At 38.9% G+C, this 22,383-nt stretch overlaps 1 protein-coding gene across 1 annotated transcript in view; it reads right to left on the bottom strand.

Annotated features, from left to right (window-relative positions):
• LOC132152021 (cytoplasmic protein NCK2-like) overlaps positions 1 to 22,383 on the bottom strand; it is a 67,606-nt gene that overhangs the window by 20,466 nt on the left and 24,757 nt on the right. The window lies entirely within an intron of this gene.

A 22,383-nucleotide genomic window follows, 5' to 3' on the forward strand; every position in this document is an offset into this window, starting at 1 on the left:
CAAGGACATACAGCTTTAAAGCATTCGTTCACCCAAAAATGAAAATCCTGTCATCATTCACTCACCCTCACGTTCCAAAGACTTGTTTTCATCTTTGGGAAACAAATGAAGATATTTGTAATATTCTCAAATTTTTGGAAATCCATTGAAAGTCCACATGATCAACATATTCAAGCTTCAAAAAGTATGTTAAAAAGACATGTGCCCAAAAATGCATGCTTGATACGCAAGGATAAAAACCTCACTTATTCTTGAGCATCGAGCATGCATGTTTAAGGTAAATGATTGACAAGTTTGAGAGTAAGTAAATGAAAATCTTCAATCTGTTTAAAGAAAAAAAAAATCCATTATATCAAAATTACGTTTTTTGTGACTTTATGACCTGTATTTGTGGCTGTTTGCCCTAAGGAATTAAACATTTTATTACACAATAGATTACATAAAGTGTAGTTTGTAACATAAATATCAAATAGTGTTACTCCTTCTATGAATTTATCAAAGGATTATATTACTGCATTAAAAAAAATTGGATGGAAGTTGGAACTCATAAATTATAATCATGTCTATTAACAAGGCTATAGCAAAGTCCCTTTGAAATACAAGCTGAAAATACAAAGCTCCAGTCCTTAGTGCACATCTCCAGAACATGCTTCAGAAAGCTGACTTTTTTGATAGCAACCGATTATTAATGATTAGCGATTGGCTCTTTTATCCCGAAGGTGGGGCTTCCTTCAGTAGAGCGGCCATATTGAGTGTTGCAGTTTCCTCCATTCAAAACTGTACGAGTGACACGTCTTGAGTATTCTCAAGTATGTTTGCATGGCAGTTTACACTGAACTATCTTCTGGTGTTAAAAATTTAAAATCGTCCCAAGAGCATACATTTCTAATCCTAGATTGATTCTTTGCATAGCATAAGAAAATAAAAACATATTTTTCTAAGCACTGCTGTATGCTAAAGCATTTCTCAAAATTATTCTTATAAAATCACCATAGGCTGCATTTAAAGAACATAAAACATATATTTACTTTGGATTCATCTTTCAGTTCAAAGAGTTTCTAACCATTTTATTGTTGAAGCTGCATAAATTAAAACACTTTTCAAGTTTTATTTCAAGAGTGAGTGTGTTTAAGTGAGTGTGAGAATGTGAGGGTGTGTGTCAGTGAAAGAGGCTTTATTGGACTATAACAGTGCTGCTTCCTGCTCCAGAGACACTCAGTATGCTGTCGTCCAGTCACTCTGACAGCTGCCACACTGAAATGCATATGCAGGCTGAATGCCAGTCAGCAGGACCTAGAGAACACTTCATGATACTGTACACAAACCCTGGCCACTTCATCGTTAAACAGCCCCTTGCTTGCTTCATCACTGGCAGCAGGCTACCTCATTCATACTGCAAGCACAAAATGATGAAATGCAAGTGTCTTTAAATGGTAGGCCGCCTGTATCAACACAAATCACAGGTCTTTTTAACTACACGTAGATTCAGATGCAAAACGACAGCTTACAAAAAGCAACAAGCCTCAGGTATAGCTATAAACAGCTACTTTAGAAGTTTAAGAGCAAACAAACACTGCAGTCATCATTCAAAACTGTTGCCAGATCTCCATGTTCCACTCTCAACCATCCCCAGTGGAGTAGGGAAACGTGTCAACTCACAGATAAAGCTGTCACATGTGTCGACACCGGCTGATACAATAACAATGACTGCCTGACGGCCAGCATTTTAAACAGCAAGGCATAAAATCTCCTCTTTAATAAACATTCAGGCCTCCCCCGGGATCTTTCCATTCCTTGTGTGGTGTTGAAAGAGAAACTCGCCATGAGTGCAGAGCGGAAAAACTTTTGGTTTGCTCTGACACTCACCTGTCAAACAGGACTCAGTCATAATAAAAGCCTTCCTAACACATGGGGTCTGGGTAAATAGAGGACATTCAGTGCTTACAATGCAACGATATATCCCTCTTACTTAACCATGGCGCTAAGCTCATAAAGCCACATTGTCTAAGTTCTTAATCTGGTTATGTAACACGATTATGGATCCAAAATCCCATTTTTAAAAGCATTCATATTGAGGTGGAGTGGTTAAAAATCAATCTCCATTACCACTAAATACAATGCTAATGACCGACTATAGGAAGGGCAGGGCTAAGCAGATGATTTCAAATGATATTACGACACAAGTACCATGGCCAGCAGTTAACACACATGCTTAGTTCAGACACAGTGTATCATTGCTGAAACTATGAATAATCCCTGTCAAATTCATTTGTGGCAAGATGTACACATCGTCATCTCTTTTAAGTATTTATAGGTGAAAACCAAAACTGAATATTGAATATTTCCGTTGCTGAAATTTCTGTGCATCACTGTTGGAGATTGTAACAGAGCAAGAGTTGCTATGGGAGCTTTGGTTTCACTCTCATTTTCAGCAGATGTCCCGCAAATTGGCAGCTGGAAAATGAAATCAGCTGAACAACTCAAGAGCACTTGAATTTCCTCTAACAAAAGGGTGTGCCAGTACCAGAGCTTCAACAAAGGACCTTGGCATCTCAATCTTCTCTGAACACCTGTTCTCGTGTCAATGCCTTCATGGTGTACAACTGCTTAACACACAATATAGCACTCTACCTTGAACTGTGAAATATATAATGTGAAAAAAAATTAAAAGATGGAAGAAAAAGATGAAATTAAGCTAAAAGAGAGGGAGTTTCACTGTCCTTATCCATTTGGTTAGTCAAATCCCATGTGTGCTGTGGAGTGTGTATTGAATAGCAGCCACATTTTCTTTTAGAAGAGACAGAGGAATTCTATTAGGTATTCTAAACTTGAGCCGATTAAAGGTTCTCAATCTCTCTATCTCGTTATAACAGAAAGTACAGAAAGACTAAACAGGACTAGGGTTATGAGCTAGGTTTACTACATACAAAAATTTCAGGAGCTGTGACATTTCAGAATTTGAGACAACTAAAATAAATATTATAAATATACTATAAATGACAGTATATTTTAATTACTTTAATATAAAAACCTACAATATGGTCAGTAAAATTGTTTACAGCTGCTGCATTTATTTGATCCAGAATAAAGTATAATTGTTTGTAACAATATAAATATATTATTGCATTGTTGATGAATTAAAGTATATAAAAAATGTAGGGACTTCCGGTGGCGCGCCCTGCAAGATGGCTGCACAACACTAGGCTCCCGAATATTAACCTCCTATTTTTAGTTATTCATTTCGTACAGAGGAGAATATTGTTTCTTTTGACAACTAGACACTTATAATACAAGAATGGCTACCAGCAAAAAAAAATCGATTTCTCCCCAAAAGCCTACTACGAGCAGCAAACGCCTCAAAACACTCGATGACGATGTTGCCTCAATTGTTAGTCACGCAATCGAAGCACAACAGGAGGCTATGTGAGAACTGTTTTTTTGTATGTTGACAGGCAATAAAGACGGCTCTTAATCCCTTCAGTGACTACATTAATGAAAACAGCACTGTTCTTCGATCAATGAAACAAGAAATTGACTCTCTGAGTAAAAAGTATGGCATCAATTACAACGAAAGTGGACAATCTTCAAGGCAGTTTACGCAAATCAAAAAAAGATACAAACTTCTGCTTGACTCAATTAGAGCAGATCCAACGAAAATGCAACGACCTCGAAGATCGGTCACGTCGCAACAACGTTCGTCTGGTTAATCTACCAACAGGAATGGAAGGAGACGACCCTGTCAGTTTTCTACAGAAAATGCTACCTAAATGGATCACTGATCTTTCGGCGCGCTCATGCCAGATTGAGATTGACAGAGCCCATCGCTTATATTCGAATTCCAATTCACCTAGACCACGATCGATGATATTTCGGCTTCTTCGCTATCCTGACAGGCAAGCCATCCTTCAAGGAGCACGTAAAGCAAAACCCACTTTACCCGGAGGAGCACGTCTGGAGTTCTATGCTGATTATAGTCACGAGACGGCACAAAAAAGGAAGGCGTTTTCAACCGTAAGATCCAAGCTTCACCAGAAAGGCGCTGAAACTTTCCTAATCTACCCAGCATTGCTGAAAGTCACTTACAAGGGTCAGAAAAACTTGTTTGAATCTCCAGAAGATGTTGAAAAGTATCTGGATGGTCTTGATGGAACGGCGACACCGTCTGCTCGCAGATCTTTAAACTTTCCGCCTAAGGAGTCAATGGAGGAGGACTTATAATCGCTTTGTTTTTGTTCAATACAAGAACTAGAAACCTTTCCAAACTTTGCTCATGGGTCAGCCCATCAGAGTGATATGGTAACATTCTTATTTTTACAACCCGAATTCCGGAAAAGTTGGGACGTTTTTTAAATTTTAATAAAATGAAAACTAAAGGAATTTCAAATCACACGAGCCAATATTTTATTCACAATAGAACATAGATAATGTAGCAAATGTTTAAACTGAGAAATTTTACACTTTTATCCACTTAATTAGCTCATTTAAAATTTAATGCCTGCTACAGGTCTCAAAAAAGTTGGCACGGGGGCAACAAATGGCTAAAAAAGCAAGCAGTTTTGAAAAGATTCAGCTGGGAGAACATCTAGTGATTGAGTTAATTGATATCAGGTCTGTAACATGATTAGCTATAAAAGCTTTGTCTTAGAGAAGCAGAGTCTCTCAGAAGTAAAGATGGGCAGAGGCTCTCCAATCTGTGAAAGACTGCTTAAAAAAATTGTGGAAAACTTTAAAAACAATGTTCCTCAACGTCAAATTGCAAAGGCTTTGCAAATCTCATCATCTACAGTGCATAACATCATCAAAATATTTAGAGAAACTGGAGAAATCTCTGTGCGTAAGGGACAAGGCCGGAGACCTTTATTGGATGCCCGTGGTCTTCGGGCTCTCAGACAACACTGCATCACTCATCGGCATGATTGTTTCAATGACATTACTAAATGGGCCCAGGAATACTTTCAGAAACCACTGTCGGTAAACACAATCCGCTGTGCCATCAGCAGATGCCAACTAAAGCTCTATCATGCAAAAAGGAAGCCATATGTGAACATGGTCCAGAAGCGCCGTCGTGTCCTGTGGGGCAAGGCTCATTTAAAATGGACTATTTCAAAGTGGAATAGTGTTTTATGGTCAGACGAGTCCAAATTTGACATTAGCCCGGAGGACGCCGTGTCCTCCGGGCTAAAGAGGAGGGAGACCTTCCAGCATGTTATCAGCATTCAGTTCAAAAGCCAGCATCTCTGATGGTATGGGGGTGCATAAGTGCATACGGTATGGGCAGCTTGCATGTTTTGGAAGGCTCTGTGAATGCTGAAAGGTATATAAAGGTTTTAGAGCAACATATGCTTCCCTCCAAACAACGTCTATTTCAGGGAAGGCCTTGTTTATTTCAGCAGGACAATGCAAAACCACATACTGCAGCTATAACAACAGCATGGCTTCGTCGTAGAAGACTCCGGGTGCTAACCTGGCCTGCCTGCAGTCCAGATCTTTCACCTATAGAGAACATTTGGTGCATCATAAAACGAAAAATATGTCAAAGACGACCACGAACTCTTCAGCAGCTGGAAATCTATATAAGGCAAGAATGGGACCAAATTCCAACAGCAAAACTCCAGCAACTCATAGCCTCAATGCCCAGACGTCTTCAAACTGTTTTGAAAAGAAAAGGAGATGCTACACCATGGTAAACATGCCCCGTCCCAACTATTTTGAGACCTGTAGCAGAAATCAAAATTGAAATGAGCTCATTTTGTGCATAAAATTGTAAACTTTCTCAGTTTAAACATTTGCTATGTTATCTATGTTCTATTGTGAATAAAATATTGGCTCATGTGATTTGAAAGTCTTTTAGTTTTCATTTTATTAAAATTTAAAAAACGTCCCAACTTTTCCGGAATTCGGGTTGTATAAGGTATTTTTATTTATTTGTTTATTCTATTTTTGATTATTATTATTTTTATTTTTTTTCTATCTCGTGCAGATTGATAGATATTGCTATATAGAGAGTTTTTAGTTGAGTATTGTAAGCTCGCTAACTTTGAAAAGTTGGGCCTTAGTTCATAATTTAATTCTGGTTGTCATAAAGAGTCCAGTTATGGAAATCACATGTTAGATGATTATCCAGAGTTCTGTAAAAATCATCTTATAATTCTACATTTCTCTGTTTGTTTTAATCATAGGGGTTAATAAGGCTGAATAGTGCTCTAGACATTGCCTAGTGATCGCCACAGATGTTTGCTAAAAGGGTTATTTGGGAGAGGGAGGGGGCGGCGCATAAAGCACCCAAGGACCGATAATGATTTTGTTACTGCATATGGATATGAAAATCTTGGTTATATGTACAACAACCTGTTTTTTACTTTATGCGTTATTCTGTGTGAATCCAGCAATTGTAGATTATGGTTAATATAAATATATTGTCTCTCAATGTTAGGGGGTTGAATTCTCCCATTAAACGTACATGGGTTTTAGATCTTTTGCACAGAAAGAAAATCGATGTAGCGTTTCTTCAAGAAACACATCTTACTAAAATAGACACCCAAAGAATGCAAAACAGGCGTTATATTCCCATAATATCATCAAATTGTAATTCTAAAAAGCAAGGGGTGACAATTCTTTTTGAAAGTAATTCTAATTTTATTATTGAACACAAAGGCTCCGTTGACGATGGCCGAGTCGCTTATTACTGTGCCTTAATTGAAGGAAATAGGTATGCATTTGTTTATATATATGCCCCAAACTCATATGACATCTCCTTTTTTCCACAAGTTTTGAAAACACTTATCTCTTCATGGTTATTCAATCGTCATTGGATCTGACATGAATGCTGTGTTTGACACAGTTTTGGATCGCTCCAATCCTTTAGTTTCAGTAACACAGTCTCAGTATTCTGCAGCACTGAGATTGTTTATCAAAGACCTAGACCTATGTGATGCTTGGCGTTTACATAATACTACAGCTAAGGAATACACCTATTTTTCTCCAAGTCACAAATCATTCTCAAGAATTGATTATATTTTACTTTCGTCTACGCTACTTTCAGATCTAATACACATTGAATTCCTACCACAAAGTGTTTCTGACCATAATACTGTATTAGCACAGCTCCAGATCAAGACATCCTGTAAACCGTCCCGATGGAGATTTAACACTCTGCTTCTACAAAACGAGGACTTCCTATCTCAACTGTGAGCAGAACTGACTGAATTTATTAGATTAAATCAAAACTCAGTCTCCAATTATGATATGCTATGGGCATCTACCAAAGGCTTTTTAAGGAACAAAGCCATTTCCTTTTCTGCTAGACTTAAAAAGAAATATTTTGAACAAATATCAGTATTAGAAAAAAAGATGTGGGGACTTAGAAAGGGAATTAGGCTACAATTTTTCCAGTATTAAACTATGTGAGTTAAATGTTGAAAGGACTGCACTCAATGATTTGCTACGCAGAAGAGCAAAATATCTAATGCATATTACAAAACATAAATACTATATAGATAGAAGCAGACCAAGCCGACTCCTTGCACTTACTCTGAAAAAACATGAGCAACGTTTTAATATACGGGCGATTAAAAATGTAAAAAAAATTCTCAATTCACATCCCAAAGATATTAACAAAATATTCACGTCATTCTTTGAAAAATTATATACTTCAGAAACGCAACCCAGTACCGGTCAGTTAAAAGAATTTTTTGACCAATTGAATTTGAATAAACTTTCAAAAGAGGAAATGGACAACCTGGACTCTGATATAACTTTAGAAGAACTACATAATGCAGTAATCTGTTCAAATAAAGAAAAGTCTCCAGGAACTGACGGCCTTCCAACAGAGTTATACCTGGTGCTGTGGGATTTATTAGGTCACATTTGGTTATGCACTATAAATGAGGCCATACCCAAAGGCCATTTTCACAGAGACCTCAATACAGCTTTAATCTCTGTTCTACATAAACCCGGCAAAGATCACTCAGACTGTTCTAACTATAGGCCCATCTCCTTGATTAATGAGGATGTCAAAATCTATGCTAAAGTTATTGGCAGACGCCTACAAGTAGTAATACATAAACTAGTTGATCCAGATCAATCAGGTTTCATTCCTGGACGCCTAGCTTCTGACAATGTCGGGCGTGGGTTCATTAGAATGATACAAACTCTATAGGCGGTTTCAACGGCAACAACATAAACAAACGTTACTGCGCACGCGCGCTTTTGTGGACCTAACTTAACTTCCGGTAGACTTCCAAATAGAATCAATAACAACAGCCAAGTCCCTCTAGAGTAGATCTTTTTTTTTTATAAAAAAAACAAAATTTTGCTGCGTGGATCAGGCGGACTTAATGAAAATGCTAATTAATTATTTGCCAATAGGAGATGTTTTAAAGCATAGACTTAAAGCGCGAGAAATAGAGGTTTCCCCAGTAACAGCTGTAAACAAAGCAGAGCTGGTACGCTCACACACTGCTTTATCAGGCATATAACATGCAAGTCTTCCTTCAGAAATACAGCGATATAAAACACCTGTGCCTCGGTTTGATATTTAAACATATAAATGTAAGGAATCATTATTATTAAACGTGCAGTACATAACTTACTCATGTTTATTCAACGAAACCTTTTTGAAAATCGATCAGTTTTAAAATGTGGTGAGTCTCCAAAAATAAATAAATGTATGGGAAACACATCCCGCAGCACAACCACCTGAGCCCAACTTCAGTCTACTCATCACCTTGACTTTACCTGGGTTTGTAGAAGGCACTGCAGCCAGACCGATATACACAACACAGACCGGAAGTTAACTTAGGTCCAGGCGCGTGCGCCCAATGAAACCGTCTATACACTAATCCCATGGCCAGGGTATCTACTGGTGGACTCATCTCAGACAGGTTTAATATTCATAGAGGTACAAGGCAGGGTTGTCTACTTTTCCCCCTTTTGTTCAACTTATCAAAAGAACACCTGGCACAGTATGTTAGACAGTGCAGTCGCATTACACCAATTCGGTTAGGCACATCAAGCCACTCTGTTTCCTTATATGCAGATGACACTTTATTATTTCTATCTGACTTGCAGCGCTCGCTTCCTAACGCCCTCAAAATTGTAGATGAATTTGGCATACTATCGGGATTTAAAATTAATCTTTCAAAAACTATTTTGATGCCTCTTAATTCCGGTGGTCTAAATGTTTCTATTCCAAACAATATCTTATTATCAACACAAGTTAAATATTTAGGGATCGAACTCAGACATACTTTACCCCTAATCTTAAAAATAAACTATATTTCAATCTATGGGAAAATTTAGTCTGATATTCAACGATGGATGTATCTGCCCTCATCACCTTCAGCCAGAATGTCAGTAATAAAAATGAATATTCTGCCTCGCATCAATTTTATTAGTTCCATGCTTCCTCTCCCCCAACCTACAAATTATTAGAAAAAAATAGATTCTTTACTAATAAAATATATTTGGAACAGAAAACGTCCCCGCGTTAAGTGGTCTACACTTCAAAGAATTTAAATTAAAGGTGGATGGGGTTGCCCAAATTTTAAATTGTATCATTGGTCTTTTATTCTTCTCTCGGTTAAGAAATGGTTTGATCCTTGTTCATGGTCCTCGTGGAAAGTAATTAGAGCTGAAACAACGAATCGATTTAATCAATTAAAATCGATTATTAAAATAGTTGTCAACTAATTTAGTCATCGATTCGTTGCTAAATAACTTTTATTTGCCGTAAGCGGCTCATTTCGTGCATATTTCAAATCTGCGGTGACCAAAGTGTGGCAGTAATGAGCCACCGGAGGTTTTACTCAGCCAGTACAGCAGGAGAAGTAGCGAATAGCCAATAGCTGGCCTCGTTTTATGTCACATGCTTCCCGAACAGCGTCTCTGCAGCATTCAGCGTGATGTGGGAGTACTTTACTTTGAGCCTTCAAAAAAGAAGAGTAACCTGTAAACTCTGCACTACTGAACTGTTTAAGGGGACGTTCACATATCGCGTCTTTTGCGCGCTCAAGTTCGTTTTTTCCAACACCGCACCGCATCGAGTTAAAACATTTCAACTTTTCAGAATGCCGCAAGCGCACCGCGGGTCATGTGACAAGAACTTACCAATCAGCTTCATCCTTTCCCGTAACAACGTTAAAAGCTCAGTCAAGATGAAAGGAACAGCTGATCATAGCTGTATATGGATTTCCATTTTGAAATAAATTTAGTAGCAGAGCTACTGCAAGCGATTTTTTGAGCTGCAAATCCATTTATCCTTTGCTGAAATTTCCGCGTCTTCAAGAAGAGAGCACGTCATGGTTGCTTAGCAAAGGCAGACGCCTCAGGGGCGCTTTTGCCCGAGCGCTTTGGAAAGAAGGAGAAAGCGGTGTGCCTAGCGTTTTCCACGCGTTTTAGGCGCGATTTGTGAACGGCCCCTAAGACTTTCATTTGTGCAGATTCTCCAGTACAATGTTGTTTGCAAATGTTTAGTCGTAAAAGCTGATAACATTGCTTTTTAACAGTTAACATTTAAAGCTTTACAAACATGTTCTGTGATCAGTTTGTCGTTTACCAGTTCAAAATTCAGTCGTGCAGCCTAATTATGACTGAATGAGAGAGGTAAATGTTTAAAGATATTTGAAATGCACTTTTTTTCTAAGTATTCACTGCTCTTTTTCACAAAGCAGGTTTTTTGTGTGTGTCCAATTTTTTTTTCTGGACAACCTTCTGATGGATTTTACTTTAAATTGTGAGTTCCATTCAGGTTTCATGCCATTGGCACTTTTTTCGAAGGATTGTTTACAATTTCACAGCAAAAGCTATAAAGCTGTTTCCCAGTAAATAATAAAATACAATGCACTGCAATTTTATTCTGTTTTATCCTTATTCTTCGTGAAAATATGTTCTGAAAGATTCCTTAAGCTTTGTTCGGGATGTTAAACTACTTTAGGAGCTCTAAGGACTGCCATGGTGAAAACATTATTTGAAATCTACTTGTGAAATTTGCTAGAGTATGGGTCAGTGTTCTGATTGCAGAAGAGTTCGACAAAGGATTACTAACACAATAAAACAACTCCAGATATATTTTTGATGAGGATATGACAGTGCAAAATGGTTAAAATCTCTTAAAAATCTATGCTGAATGATAAAGACCATTTATTAATAATTTACTTGGGGAAAAAATGGAAAAAACTAAAATATAAGTACATAAACAGATTAATCGATTAATCGTAAAAATAATCGACAGATTAATTGATTATCAAAATAATCGTTAGTTGCAGCCCTAAAAGTAATAGAGCAAGAACTTATTTCACCAATTCGATTGCAAGATTTTTTATTTTCTGGTCTTACATGTAGGAAGTGCACATTACATTATGGACCTATACTTTCCTATACTCTCCAAATATTTAAAAAGATTGAATCCCTTTTTCCTTCTAAAACTATATGGCATACCCATACTCCCGTATGGCACAATCGGAATCTGCTTTCTGGCGGACAACCATTTGTACAGCCATCTTGGGCTACAAAAGGTATTGTAACACTAAAAGATATAAATGGAGAGAAATCAATTTTAAATTTTCAAGACATAATTGAAAGATTTAACATTTCCCATAACACTTTATTTCTATTTTTTTCAACTCCGTTCTGCTTTAAAATATCATAAGGTTCCTTGGGGTAATAATCTTCAAATTCTCCCAGTAGTGCAATGGATTCAAAATGCGCCAAACATAGGAATTGTCTCTTATTTTTACTCTTGCTTTTCAAACCTTAATCCTGATCATTTCCCTAATGCTAGAGCGTGGTTATCAGATTTGACTCCCTATATTAGAAGTATTGATTGGGACACAGTGTGGGTTAATACATTCCATGCGTCCTCAAACTCTAATCACAAATTCATTCACTTTAACATTATTCACAGGGCATATTTAACCACAGGTATACGTTATGCTATGGGTATTTCACCCCATCCATATTGTATATTTTGCTGACCAGGTTGCCTTGACACTTTAAGACACATGTTATGAGATTGTCCAGATGTACAAAAATTTTGGGACATTGTGCTTGATGTTTTATACAAGGTTATCAAGATTCCTTTTCCCAAGGATCCTGTTATTTTATTGTTGAATGATAATTCTCAAATTTTCTGTAAGTGTGAAAGAACAGAAATTTTGGCTAGCAGCTATGACTGCGGCAAAGAAATTACTAGTTCAACGCTGGAAACCCCCTCATGATCTTTCTGCTCAACACTTGATGCATTCCTTATTGGAAATACTATACCTGGAACTGTCTTCTGCACGGACTAACCACGCAAAGCCTGCTACTCTTTCTATGTGGAATAACTGGATTTCCATAATATCGAAGATTTTGGTTATTTAGTATAAAATGTCATTCTGTTGTTAATATTATTACCAATTCTGTTTGTATATTATTTTATTTTTATTTTATTTTATTTATTTATTTATTTTTGAGTATATTTATTTGATCATATATTATCTTACTTTTGTATTTATTTGGGTCCTGGGGTGCGATGGGATAGGTGTGGGTTGGGGGGAGGTTCTGGGAGGGCAGTGGTTTAACTTGGTTTTCCTTTCTTTGTTGTGATGTGTTTTTGTGTGTTCTATTAAAATAAAAACAGTGAATTACAAAATAAAAGTATATAAAAAACATATATGAAGTATAAAAAAACTATTATAAAAATAACTATATACATTAGCCTATATAGTATCTAATATTTTAGTACACTTTTATTATTATTATTATTATAAGTATTAGAAAGAGGGGAAAAGTGACGTTTTGGGGAAAGGTGACATTTTGAGCAATGTGGCTCTTCATCTGACATTGTAGAAGTGTCATAAGTAGCAGTTTATAGTCATACCTGAGTCTTGTCTGATGAAAAGCTATACAGCTTAAAATGTCACCTGTGGTGAGAACAAGAAATAAAACATTTTGGTACTTTTGGAGCAGTGATGTGCCAACCTTTCCCTCTTTTTACTGTTTGCATTAGCTGAGCACCCTCACTGAGGTTTTTGTTGCCCGTCAGATGTGTATTTTTAAAATCAATTAAATCATCACTGCTTCAAGAACCAAAATAAATTAAGAGCAGTGGTTTTGTGTTTTTCTTGTAAATTATTAATTTTAAAAATTATAATAGACAGTAGCACAGTATTAGTTTGCATGATAGGACTAGGTGTTATGATCCCAATATTCAGCACCATTTAGCTGCACCATCCTTGACGTTTTAATCTCCAAAAGATCTCAAAGATAGTGCCGCACATGGCAGCCACGGTGCTTCAGTCTACAGTTGTTTCAGTGTTTTTGTTAGTTTTTCCTGTTTTTGGTTTTTTATTCAAACACAATCAGTTTTACCAGGGATAAACTGCTGTACATTCGGAAGAACACACCACAAAATCTCTTATGGAGTTTCAATTATTCTGATGTTTTGCTGAATGTTGTAGTTGGCGGAGCAGCGGCGCTGATCAAACGCTTCAGGATGCGCAGACAGGGAAAGCGAGCCGGTGTACTCGTCAAGCTCAGGAAGCGCAGATTTCGAATGCCTTTGCCTAGAATGCATCTGGCAAATCTCCACTCTCTACTAGGGCTGCACGATGTGTCGTTTAAGCATCGATATCGCGATGTACAAATCCACGATAGTCATGTAGGATGTAGGCTGTCGTAGTTGATCCGTTATTCATTAACTGTACGGGCCAGCTACTCCCCTGCCCTTGACGAATGTGATTCGCGGATTAATTGCACAGCTTAACCATCATAGAGTGAAAGTTTATAATTGACAGGACTGAAAACCACATGCAAGTTTAACAGGGCAGAGACAGAGAGAGCGCGCGGCGGCGCGAGAGAGACAGAGAGAGCGAGAGAGAGAGAGAGAGAGAGAGTGCGAGAGAGACGGAGAGAGAGCGCGCGCGAGAGAGGCGGAGAGAGAGAGCGCGCGCGCGAGAGACAGACAGGGAGAGAGAGCGCGCGCGAGAGACAGAGAGAGCGCGCACAAGAGAGACAGACAGGAAGAGAGAGCGCGCGAGAGAGAGATAGAGAGAGCGCGCGCAAGAGAGACAGACAGGGAGAGAGAGCGCGCGCAAGAGAGACAGACAGGGAGAGAGAGCGCGCGCGAGAGACAGACAGGGAGAGAGAGCGCGCGCGAGAGACAGAGAGAGCGCACGCGCGAGAGACAGACAGGAAGAGAGAGCGCGCGAGAGAGACAGAGAGAGCGCGCGACAGAGACAGAGAGAGCGCGCGCGAGAGAGACAGAGAGAGCGCGCGCAAGAGAGACAGACAGGGAGAGAGAGCGCGCGCGAGAGACAGGGAGACAGAGCGCGCGCGAGAGAGACAGACAGAGAGTACATTAGAAGTACCATCAATGTTTATAGAAATGTATATGGATTTATTTTGCATGTAATTTTTTTTTCTTATGAATATATATGTATTTTTGTTTTGTTTGTTTCTATTCTGCTATGTACAATGCTTTAGGAATGTGTACCTTTGTATGTCATGCCAATAAAGCAATATGAATTGAATTGAGAGAGAGAGAGAGAGAGAGACCGAGAGAGAGAGACGTTTTCAAACAACACAAGCGCTGTCTTGCTCTCTCTCCCTCGCGCATATTAATCAATTGACACGATGGTGTCGATGTTTAAATAATTTAAAATGAGAATGTAAGTGTGCTCACCCCATTTTTGTTTGTAAGAAAAAATGTCGCAATATATCGCAGAAAAATAAAATATCGCAATGTCATTTTTTTCCAATATCGTGCAGCCCTACTCTCTACCCAATAAAACGGACAAACTTCTTCTGCTCTCCCGGACAAATAAGGATTTCTTCTGCTTTGAGTTTCACAGAAACCTGGCTGAATGACGCCATACCTGACAGTACGCTCCATCTGCCGAGCTTTCTGCTGTTCAGAGCAGATCGCGGCACAGAATCAACGGGGAAATCGCACGGCGGTGGGACATGCTTTTACATCAATGAAAGGTGGTGTACAGATGTAACTGTGTTAAAGATGATGTGCTGTCCCTATCTAGAGGCACTCCACGTTAACTGTAAACCATTCTACGGGAGTTCCACTCGTTCATTCTCGTGAGTATTTACATTCCTCCACAAGCGCACGGGAGGTCAGCTTTACAGAAACTCGCTGATCAGTTTACAGAGACAGAGCAACAACACCCAGACTCTGTTTTAATTTTTCTCGGGGACTTTAATAAAGCAAATCTTTCCTGTGAACTGCCAAAATACAGACAGCATGTTACCACCAGAGACAATAATATACCAGATCACCGTTACACAGCAATAAAGGATGCAGAGGTCTAATAAAGGACAGAGTCTTGAACAATCAGGCCAGGAATGCACTGAATAAGGAGATTAGAGCGGCTAAAAGGAGCTACGCTAAAAAGTTGGAAGATCAGTTCACTTCCAATGACTCAACTTCAGTGTGGAAAGGTCTGAGAGCCATCACAAACTTCAAGACACCATCACCCTTCACTGAGGCAAAATCAACAACTTGCTGAAGACCTGAATGAGTTTTATTGTAGATTCAAAACCCCCCACACCCATTCTGACCATCTCTCTACACAACTATTAACACCTCCTGCAATCCCTCTCTCCCCCGCTTCTGCACTTCAGATCAGTGAGGACGATGTGCACCAGGTCTTCAGGAAGAACAAAAGAAGAAAGGCACTGGGGCCCTGCCTATAGCCCCTTTCACACTGCACGTCAGACCCAGCAAATTGCCGGAACATTGCCGGGTCGCCTTCTGTGTGAAAGCAAACACGTCCCGGGATTGATTCCGGCATTGAACCCGGGTCGGGGACCTAATAACATTGCCGGGTTCAACCCGGGACGAGCACTGTGTGAACAAAAGCCAGATCTAATGCCGTGTCGAAGTGATGATGCGCGTTATTGCGCGACTCTTTTACTGGCTGTATTGAAGGAAGACCAACGTTCGCGACAAAAAAAATTGCAAACTGTAATGCAGCAGAGACAATTTGTTCCTCACTTTCCACCCTGACGCCGAGATCGTTCCGCCCTGACGTGCCTAACGTTTTCGACTAGTACATTACACGTCACGCCCTGATGTCACGTGTCGTTACAGGATCTTTACGGGTTGTGTGTGAAAGCACGCAAATATCCCGGGTAATCACTGGCATTGTGAAAGTGCAAAATCTAGCGACCCGGGAACAATTGCCGGAACACTTTATCCGTGTATTTGCGGGAATGGCAGTGTGAAAGTGGCTAATGTAACACCAGCCTGTCTGAAAACCTGTGCTGACCAGCTGGCCCCCATCTTTTCACAGATCTCTGGAGTTATGTGAAGTCCCTTCCTGCTTCAAATGTTCCACCATCATTCCTGTTCCAAAGAAACCCAATATAACAGGACTTAATGACTACAGACCTGTGGCTCTAATGTTTGTCGTCATGAATTCGTTCGAAAAGCTGGTTCTGGCTTATCTGAAGGACATCACTGGACCCTTACTGGATCCTATTTGTGGACTTTAGTTCGGCTTTCAACACCATCATACCAACAGCCCTCCACATCAAACTAACACAGCTCTCTGTCCCTAGCTCTATCTGTCTAGCTGTGGATCACCAGCTTTCTGACAGATAGGCAACAGCTAGTGAGACGGGAAATTCATGACAAACAGCCGCTCCACCAACAATTTTCCTCCTTGTACACCAGTGACTCCACCTCTAAAGACCCTTCTGTCAAGCTCCTGAAGTTCGCAGATGACACTACAGTCATCGGTCTCATCTAGGACGGCGATGAGTCTGCTTACAGACAAGAGGTTGAGCAGCTGACTGTCTGGTGCAGTCTTAACAACCTGGTGCTGACCACTGTACAGATTGGATATTTTGAAACATTTTATTTATTTATTTTGGTCCTGTCTGACTGTATTACCTCAAGACATAACCCAGTTTATATTAATATCTCATCCAGTGAATGTTTGTTCAAGAATTTTGCAACAACCACATTTGATCATTCATGCATACGGTATATCTGCTCATGCATGACTGTGTTCAAAAATAGCCGCCGAGCAGTCAGACAACACTGGAGTACTGAGACTACTAAAAGTTCCAGTACTAAAGAGCTCTGTACTAGTCAGAACTAAAAATAAAGTATAAAACCAGAGCATGAGGAATAATGAAGTTTCTCGCTCTGTGTATTGTGTCTCAAGTATGAAAAACAGAGGTATTAAATGTGGTCTATTTAACACACATAGACAGGTGTGCTGTAAAACATTTGCTTAGTGCTTTATATGGGCATGTATGCACATGTTGGTATGTGATAATAATTTGCATAAATGTTGCATTATGTGTTGTGCAGGAGATGAAGGATAGTGACTGGAGTAGTGAGAAAGAAATAAATATGAAGAGAAGGGGGTCCTGTTTTGGATTTTTGGCAGTAGTGTTTAATTCTCACTGCAGCCGTGTGTATGTGTGTGTGTGTGCCCGCATTTATGCATGTTTGACCCCTTTATTCATTTGTGTATTTGTGTGTTTTAATGACTGTAACTTGTGTTTCTGGATACTCTTATTTTTTTCGACGCTCAGGCGGTAAAGCTGAACCATGTGACTGTGAACTCTTGAAGCCCAGTTTCTGAGAAATCTTGACCCTGAGGGGAAGAAGGGATTTAAAGAAAGGAAAACAAAGAAAGGATAGGCCAGCTGTGGCACACAGGAAGTCAGAAGAGTAACCTAAAAGTTATAGTTCAACTAAGAAAGAAAATTTGGTCATGCTTTACTCACTCTTATATTGTTGACAACCCATAAATGACTTCCTTATTTCCATCAAACATGAAAGAAGTTTTTTTTAAATTGCTTCGGTTACTCTAAATTAAAGTGGGTGAGCACTAGGCTGTCAAGCTCTTAAAACAGAAAAAGCTAGATAAAATACAAAAAAAAAATCTTATCCCAAGGTTTTGAACATAGTGTATCTTAATTTTTATCCTTTTTGGAGCTTGATAGCCTCTGGTCCATGTGCTGTATACAGTATAAAAGAGCAGCATGAACATTCTTTAAATCCTCTGCTTTCTTGTCCCATGGAATACAATAATCATGTAGACAATTATGACAATTTTCATTCTTGGGTGAACTATCCTTAAAAGTAGAGAAAGAGAGAACAGCTAGTATATTTGGCTCAGCACTGCAGTTTTCCTTGTTCGCAGAAAGGAAGATTTGACTTCACATCACGCAGACTTAATGGAAAATTATGATAGCAAAAAAAGCATTTTCCCTGCTCTTCAATTTTGACTATTAACACTTTCCTTTCAAATACCAAGTACAGCCTGTTCACACAATCAAAACAGATAAATTAGAAGAAATTAACCCTGGCAAGATCAATATCTTTGACAAACACAAGCTGGAGCGCTCTGGTTTGCTCTAACACATTATCACACCTAAGGGGTAAGATACAATAGATGAGGCTAAATATTGCATTTAAGGAACATAGCAGCACATTTTAGGCTGAAAGAACCTCATGATCTGTAAGCTTCATATTCTATTTCAAGTCTAATATGACAACATAATCACACTATGCTGTTTCCTTCTCTAAAGTCTATTTCCAGACTTGGGTTGGTTTGCATACATCACACCTACAGACCTGATGCATATGGCACATTAAACTGGAAATGGTTTTTCAAAGCAGAAAGTCTAAATCTGATTGCTTGACATGTACAGGACTCTACAACAAAGCCATGTTTACAAGTTCCACGGCTACAGCATTGAGCACTTCAGAGAAGCAACTAAACATAGTATTTGAAAAAGTGAAGTTCACATTCACAGCCAAGAAACTTTAAAAACATTTAAAAGTTTTGCCTGAGGCAATTTGTTGAATTTCCTGTAAAATAAAAATAATTTCTTAATCTTTTGGATTACTTCTGTTTCATTTTGTTTTATCCTGTTTTAACAGTAAGTGATGGTATAAAAAATATACCTGTATGTGTTGCAAACAATTATTTACAATACCTTTAAATAAAATTGTTATTATTTTTAGTATTAGGCCTAACAATTTTAGGCATTAATTTGATGCGATTACTTTCATTTTTAATTATGTATGCAACTTCACTGTAAAAAGTCACTTTTTTCATAAGTTAACTCAAAACACACAGTATTTAGCATATTAAACTTTTACTGCATATGAAAATAGCATTTGTGACATCAAAAGCCCTGATGCTTGTTTTAGTTGAGAAATCACTGCTCTCATCTTAGTCTTATCTCACCCTGTTTTTTTTCTTCTCCTCTCCTCCCCTCCCCTCCCCTCCTCTCCTCTTCTCTTCTCTTTCAGACTGCATAGTATCTCTCTGCCACTGTTCTCTTTCCAAATTCCCATGGTTTTAATGCACAAGGGATGTGAAATCTGTTTCCCCAGTTTAATACTTGACTGCCAATCTGGTAGTTCAAACCGCAAATCCCATAAAGGTCAATTTGCAGCATATTGGCGCCAAATGTCCTGTTCCCATCCTGATCTATCATGCAGGTGCAGACAACATCCTCACAGCATTGTTGCAACAGGAAAATAAAAAGCTAACAAATCTGACCGACACCACAATATCACCCAGAACTGCTCCAACTGCACCAGAGGGGAAAGAACTGATGTGGAACCTAGATCATGCTGTACTTGGTTTATTTCTTCTTGGATTCAGTGTGTTCTGTTAAATTTTTCTGAATTCATAGATACCATGCACAAAGAGATCTTAGACATAAACATACCTCTGCAAATTTAACTCCAAAAACAATCCTGTCTGTTTTTGTGTCAACAATGAGTTGAAAATCAGGTTTGTCATTCACTATAAAAAGGTTTGTAAGAAAAAACACTGTACTGTATACAAAAGTATAAAGTCTGGACTCATTTTACAGATAGTAGCACAATATTTGTTTACTCTAAACTTGATTTGCATCTTTTGCTTCCAGTAAAACAGTTCTTGAAAAGTTATTATTAGTAATTCACTCAGGGGGGCACTGGTCTCTTATTAGAGGAATAATGAAAATAGTGAAAGTCTTCACTTTGTAAAGGCACTCCGTCCCATACTCCATGAAGTAACAAGCCACAAGAAGTATAGTAAGTACATGCAAGAAAGTGAAAGGAAAACTATAACGGCACAAAAGTAAAAAGGACGGTGAGACATTGACTGGTCTTGCCATCAGTGCCTGGGTTACCTCTTTCTATGTCAATTACTCACCACGGCTTTGTTGTTAAAAAAGACACTCCCTTCACGTTTAACATTTCAAACCAACCAGTGAGCACCTTGCTTTCTCTCTCTCTATCACTGACTCGCATGATGATCAGTGTAAAGTCCCACCAATTGGACTGTGTAACACTTCAATCTACCAGGACTGCCACTGAATGCTTTTAATTCAAAACTACTAAATAGAAGAACATTTCAATGAAGTCACCTGGGGTGACATGCCTCACTTGAGGGCAAAAAAGAGAAAGAGGATCTACATCAAAATCTACAATTCCTACAAACAATTGTCAATAAGTGAATGAATCACTCTCAATCTAAATCGCCTCTCCTTTTTGAAAACATGTGACTGCATTTCAGTGTTTATAGAATGGCAATAGCATGAGATGTAGTCAATCTTGCCCAAACTGAATAAAATAGCACAACTCAGTTGCGAAGGTGGATCTGCTGACCGACTGAATGTTGGTTCAGTTCGACATGTGAATCAGTGTCCTTCACAACAAAGAGAGAAATGCTGTGGAAGAATTACAAAAGTGTCTTGACAGATTATTATTATTTGCAGCATGCTGCCCACAAGGCTACAGATGCAAACTTCTCTTAGAAGACTTGTCAGCAGCTAAATTTGAATAATCAGTGCTTCGGTCATCTATTTGACTGTTGTTTGAGGATTCAATGACTCAATTAAAACATACACACACCTACCTATGTAACCTACAGAAATGACTGCATCTGTGAATTATTCATTTTGTGAAATGATTCAAAAGATTCAAATTCACTGGTATGAATGAGTCAAAACACCAACATGCTATTAAAACAATACAACATGGAAACTTTCATAATTTAGCAGTGTAATTAAGAATGGAAAAATTTGAATGATTTCATGCAATTGCAAGGCTGCCAACTCTCACGCATTCAGCGTGAGACTCACGCAATTGACCCAATTCTCACGCTCTCACGCCACACCCCCATATTCTCACGCAGACTCGTGCAGCAGTGAGGAAAAAAAATTGCGCCGCATGATTTTCAGACCAGACTGACAGTGTAGTGAATTTTTTGGGACAATTGTGAGGGAAATACTTTTTTTTCCCATAAACTGTGTAGTAAGCCGTTCTCCCTCCCATCTGCACCTTGTGAATTGTGAACGCAGTAGTGATGGGTCATGCGCAAAAGATGCGGCTCTGAGAGGCGATGCTTTGTAGTGAATCAGAAGCCTTTGGCTGCTTACCTAAAGGCAGAACTTTGTTTTGATTGGTCAGCAATCGCATCGCGGCCAATCAGATGTGAGTATATGGGATCATACCATTATGTTAAAACAGAGAGGGGGATAAAGCGAAGCGGCACTCCACTGAAGTTAACGAGTCGTGACTGTGTATTGTGGGCAACATCGGTTCCTTCACAGAGAATCTTCTCAAAACCAGGGCAGATAATCACAGAAAGAAGAAATAGGATCAGTCCATCAAAGCTGAGGCATCTGATTTTTTTGAATGCCAATCTTCACTGAGGATATTAATACTGTTTTCTTGAGTTTGGTTCTAGTTCTGTGGATTTATTTTATTGATTTATTTTTCATTATTTTGTTGTTAATTTGTGCAATAAAATGTTTGATTAAAATATTAAACAAAAGAATGGTTTTGTAACAAAATTAGGCAATTATAAGGATAATCATAAAAACACTGCACATGAAAGGGTTTTCAACACACAAACCATTAATTTTTGCAAAGTTATGGTAAAACAAAGGCCTACGAAAAATCCTAAATTAAAAGCCATTCAGGAGTCGAAAGAGCCGGCTCTTCTTTGGGAGCTGAGCCAAAAGACCCGGCTCTCTGAAAAGAGCCGAACTTCCCATCACTAAAGTGCAGGTAGAGGACTGCATTGGGTTTGGGGACCCCTGGGACCCAACACAAATCTCGCGGGAGCGGGCAGTTTTACCTTTGCTGCGGGCGGGAGTGGGCGATCAGAAAATTTTGTGGGAGACCCGCAGTCAACGGTGGTGTGTAGTAGAAATGGAGTCAACACAAGAAGTTGAGAAGAAAATTAAAGCTGCTGTTTATTTGACAAAATCAAAGGAAGGCAAGTCAAACATCTGGAACCAAACAAAATGTGTTTTATTTTGAGCATTGCCAGAGCATGTGAGAGGAGCGGAGTGCTAAAATTTCCTGAAGAGCTCTGAGCGCCTTCTGGAGATTCCGCTCTGCTCGCTCAACCCAGTCAATAA

Source organism: Carassius carassius, chromosome 10, assembly GCF_963082965.1.
Source record: "Carassius carassius chromosome 10, fCarCar2.1, whole genome shotgun sequence".
Lineage (NCBI taxonomy): Eukaryota > Metazoa > Chordata > Actinopteri > Cypriniformes > Cyprinidae > Carassius > Carassius carassius.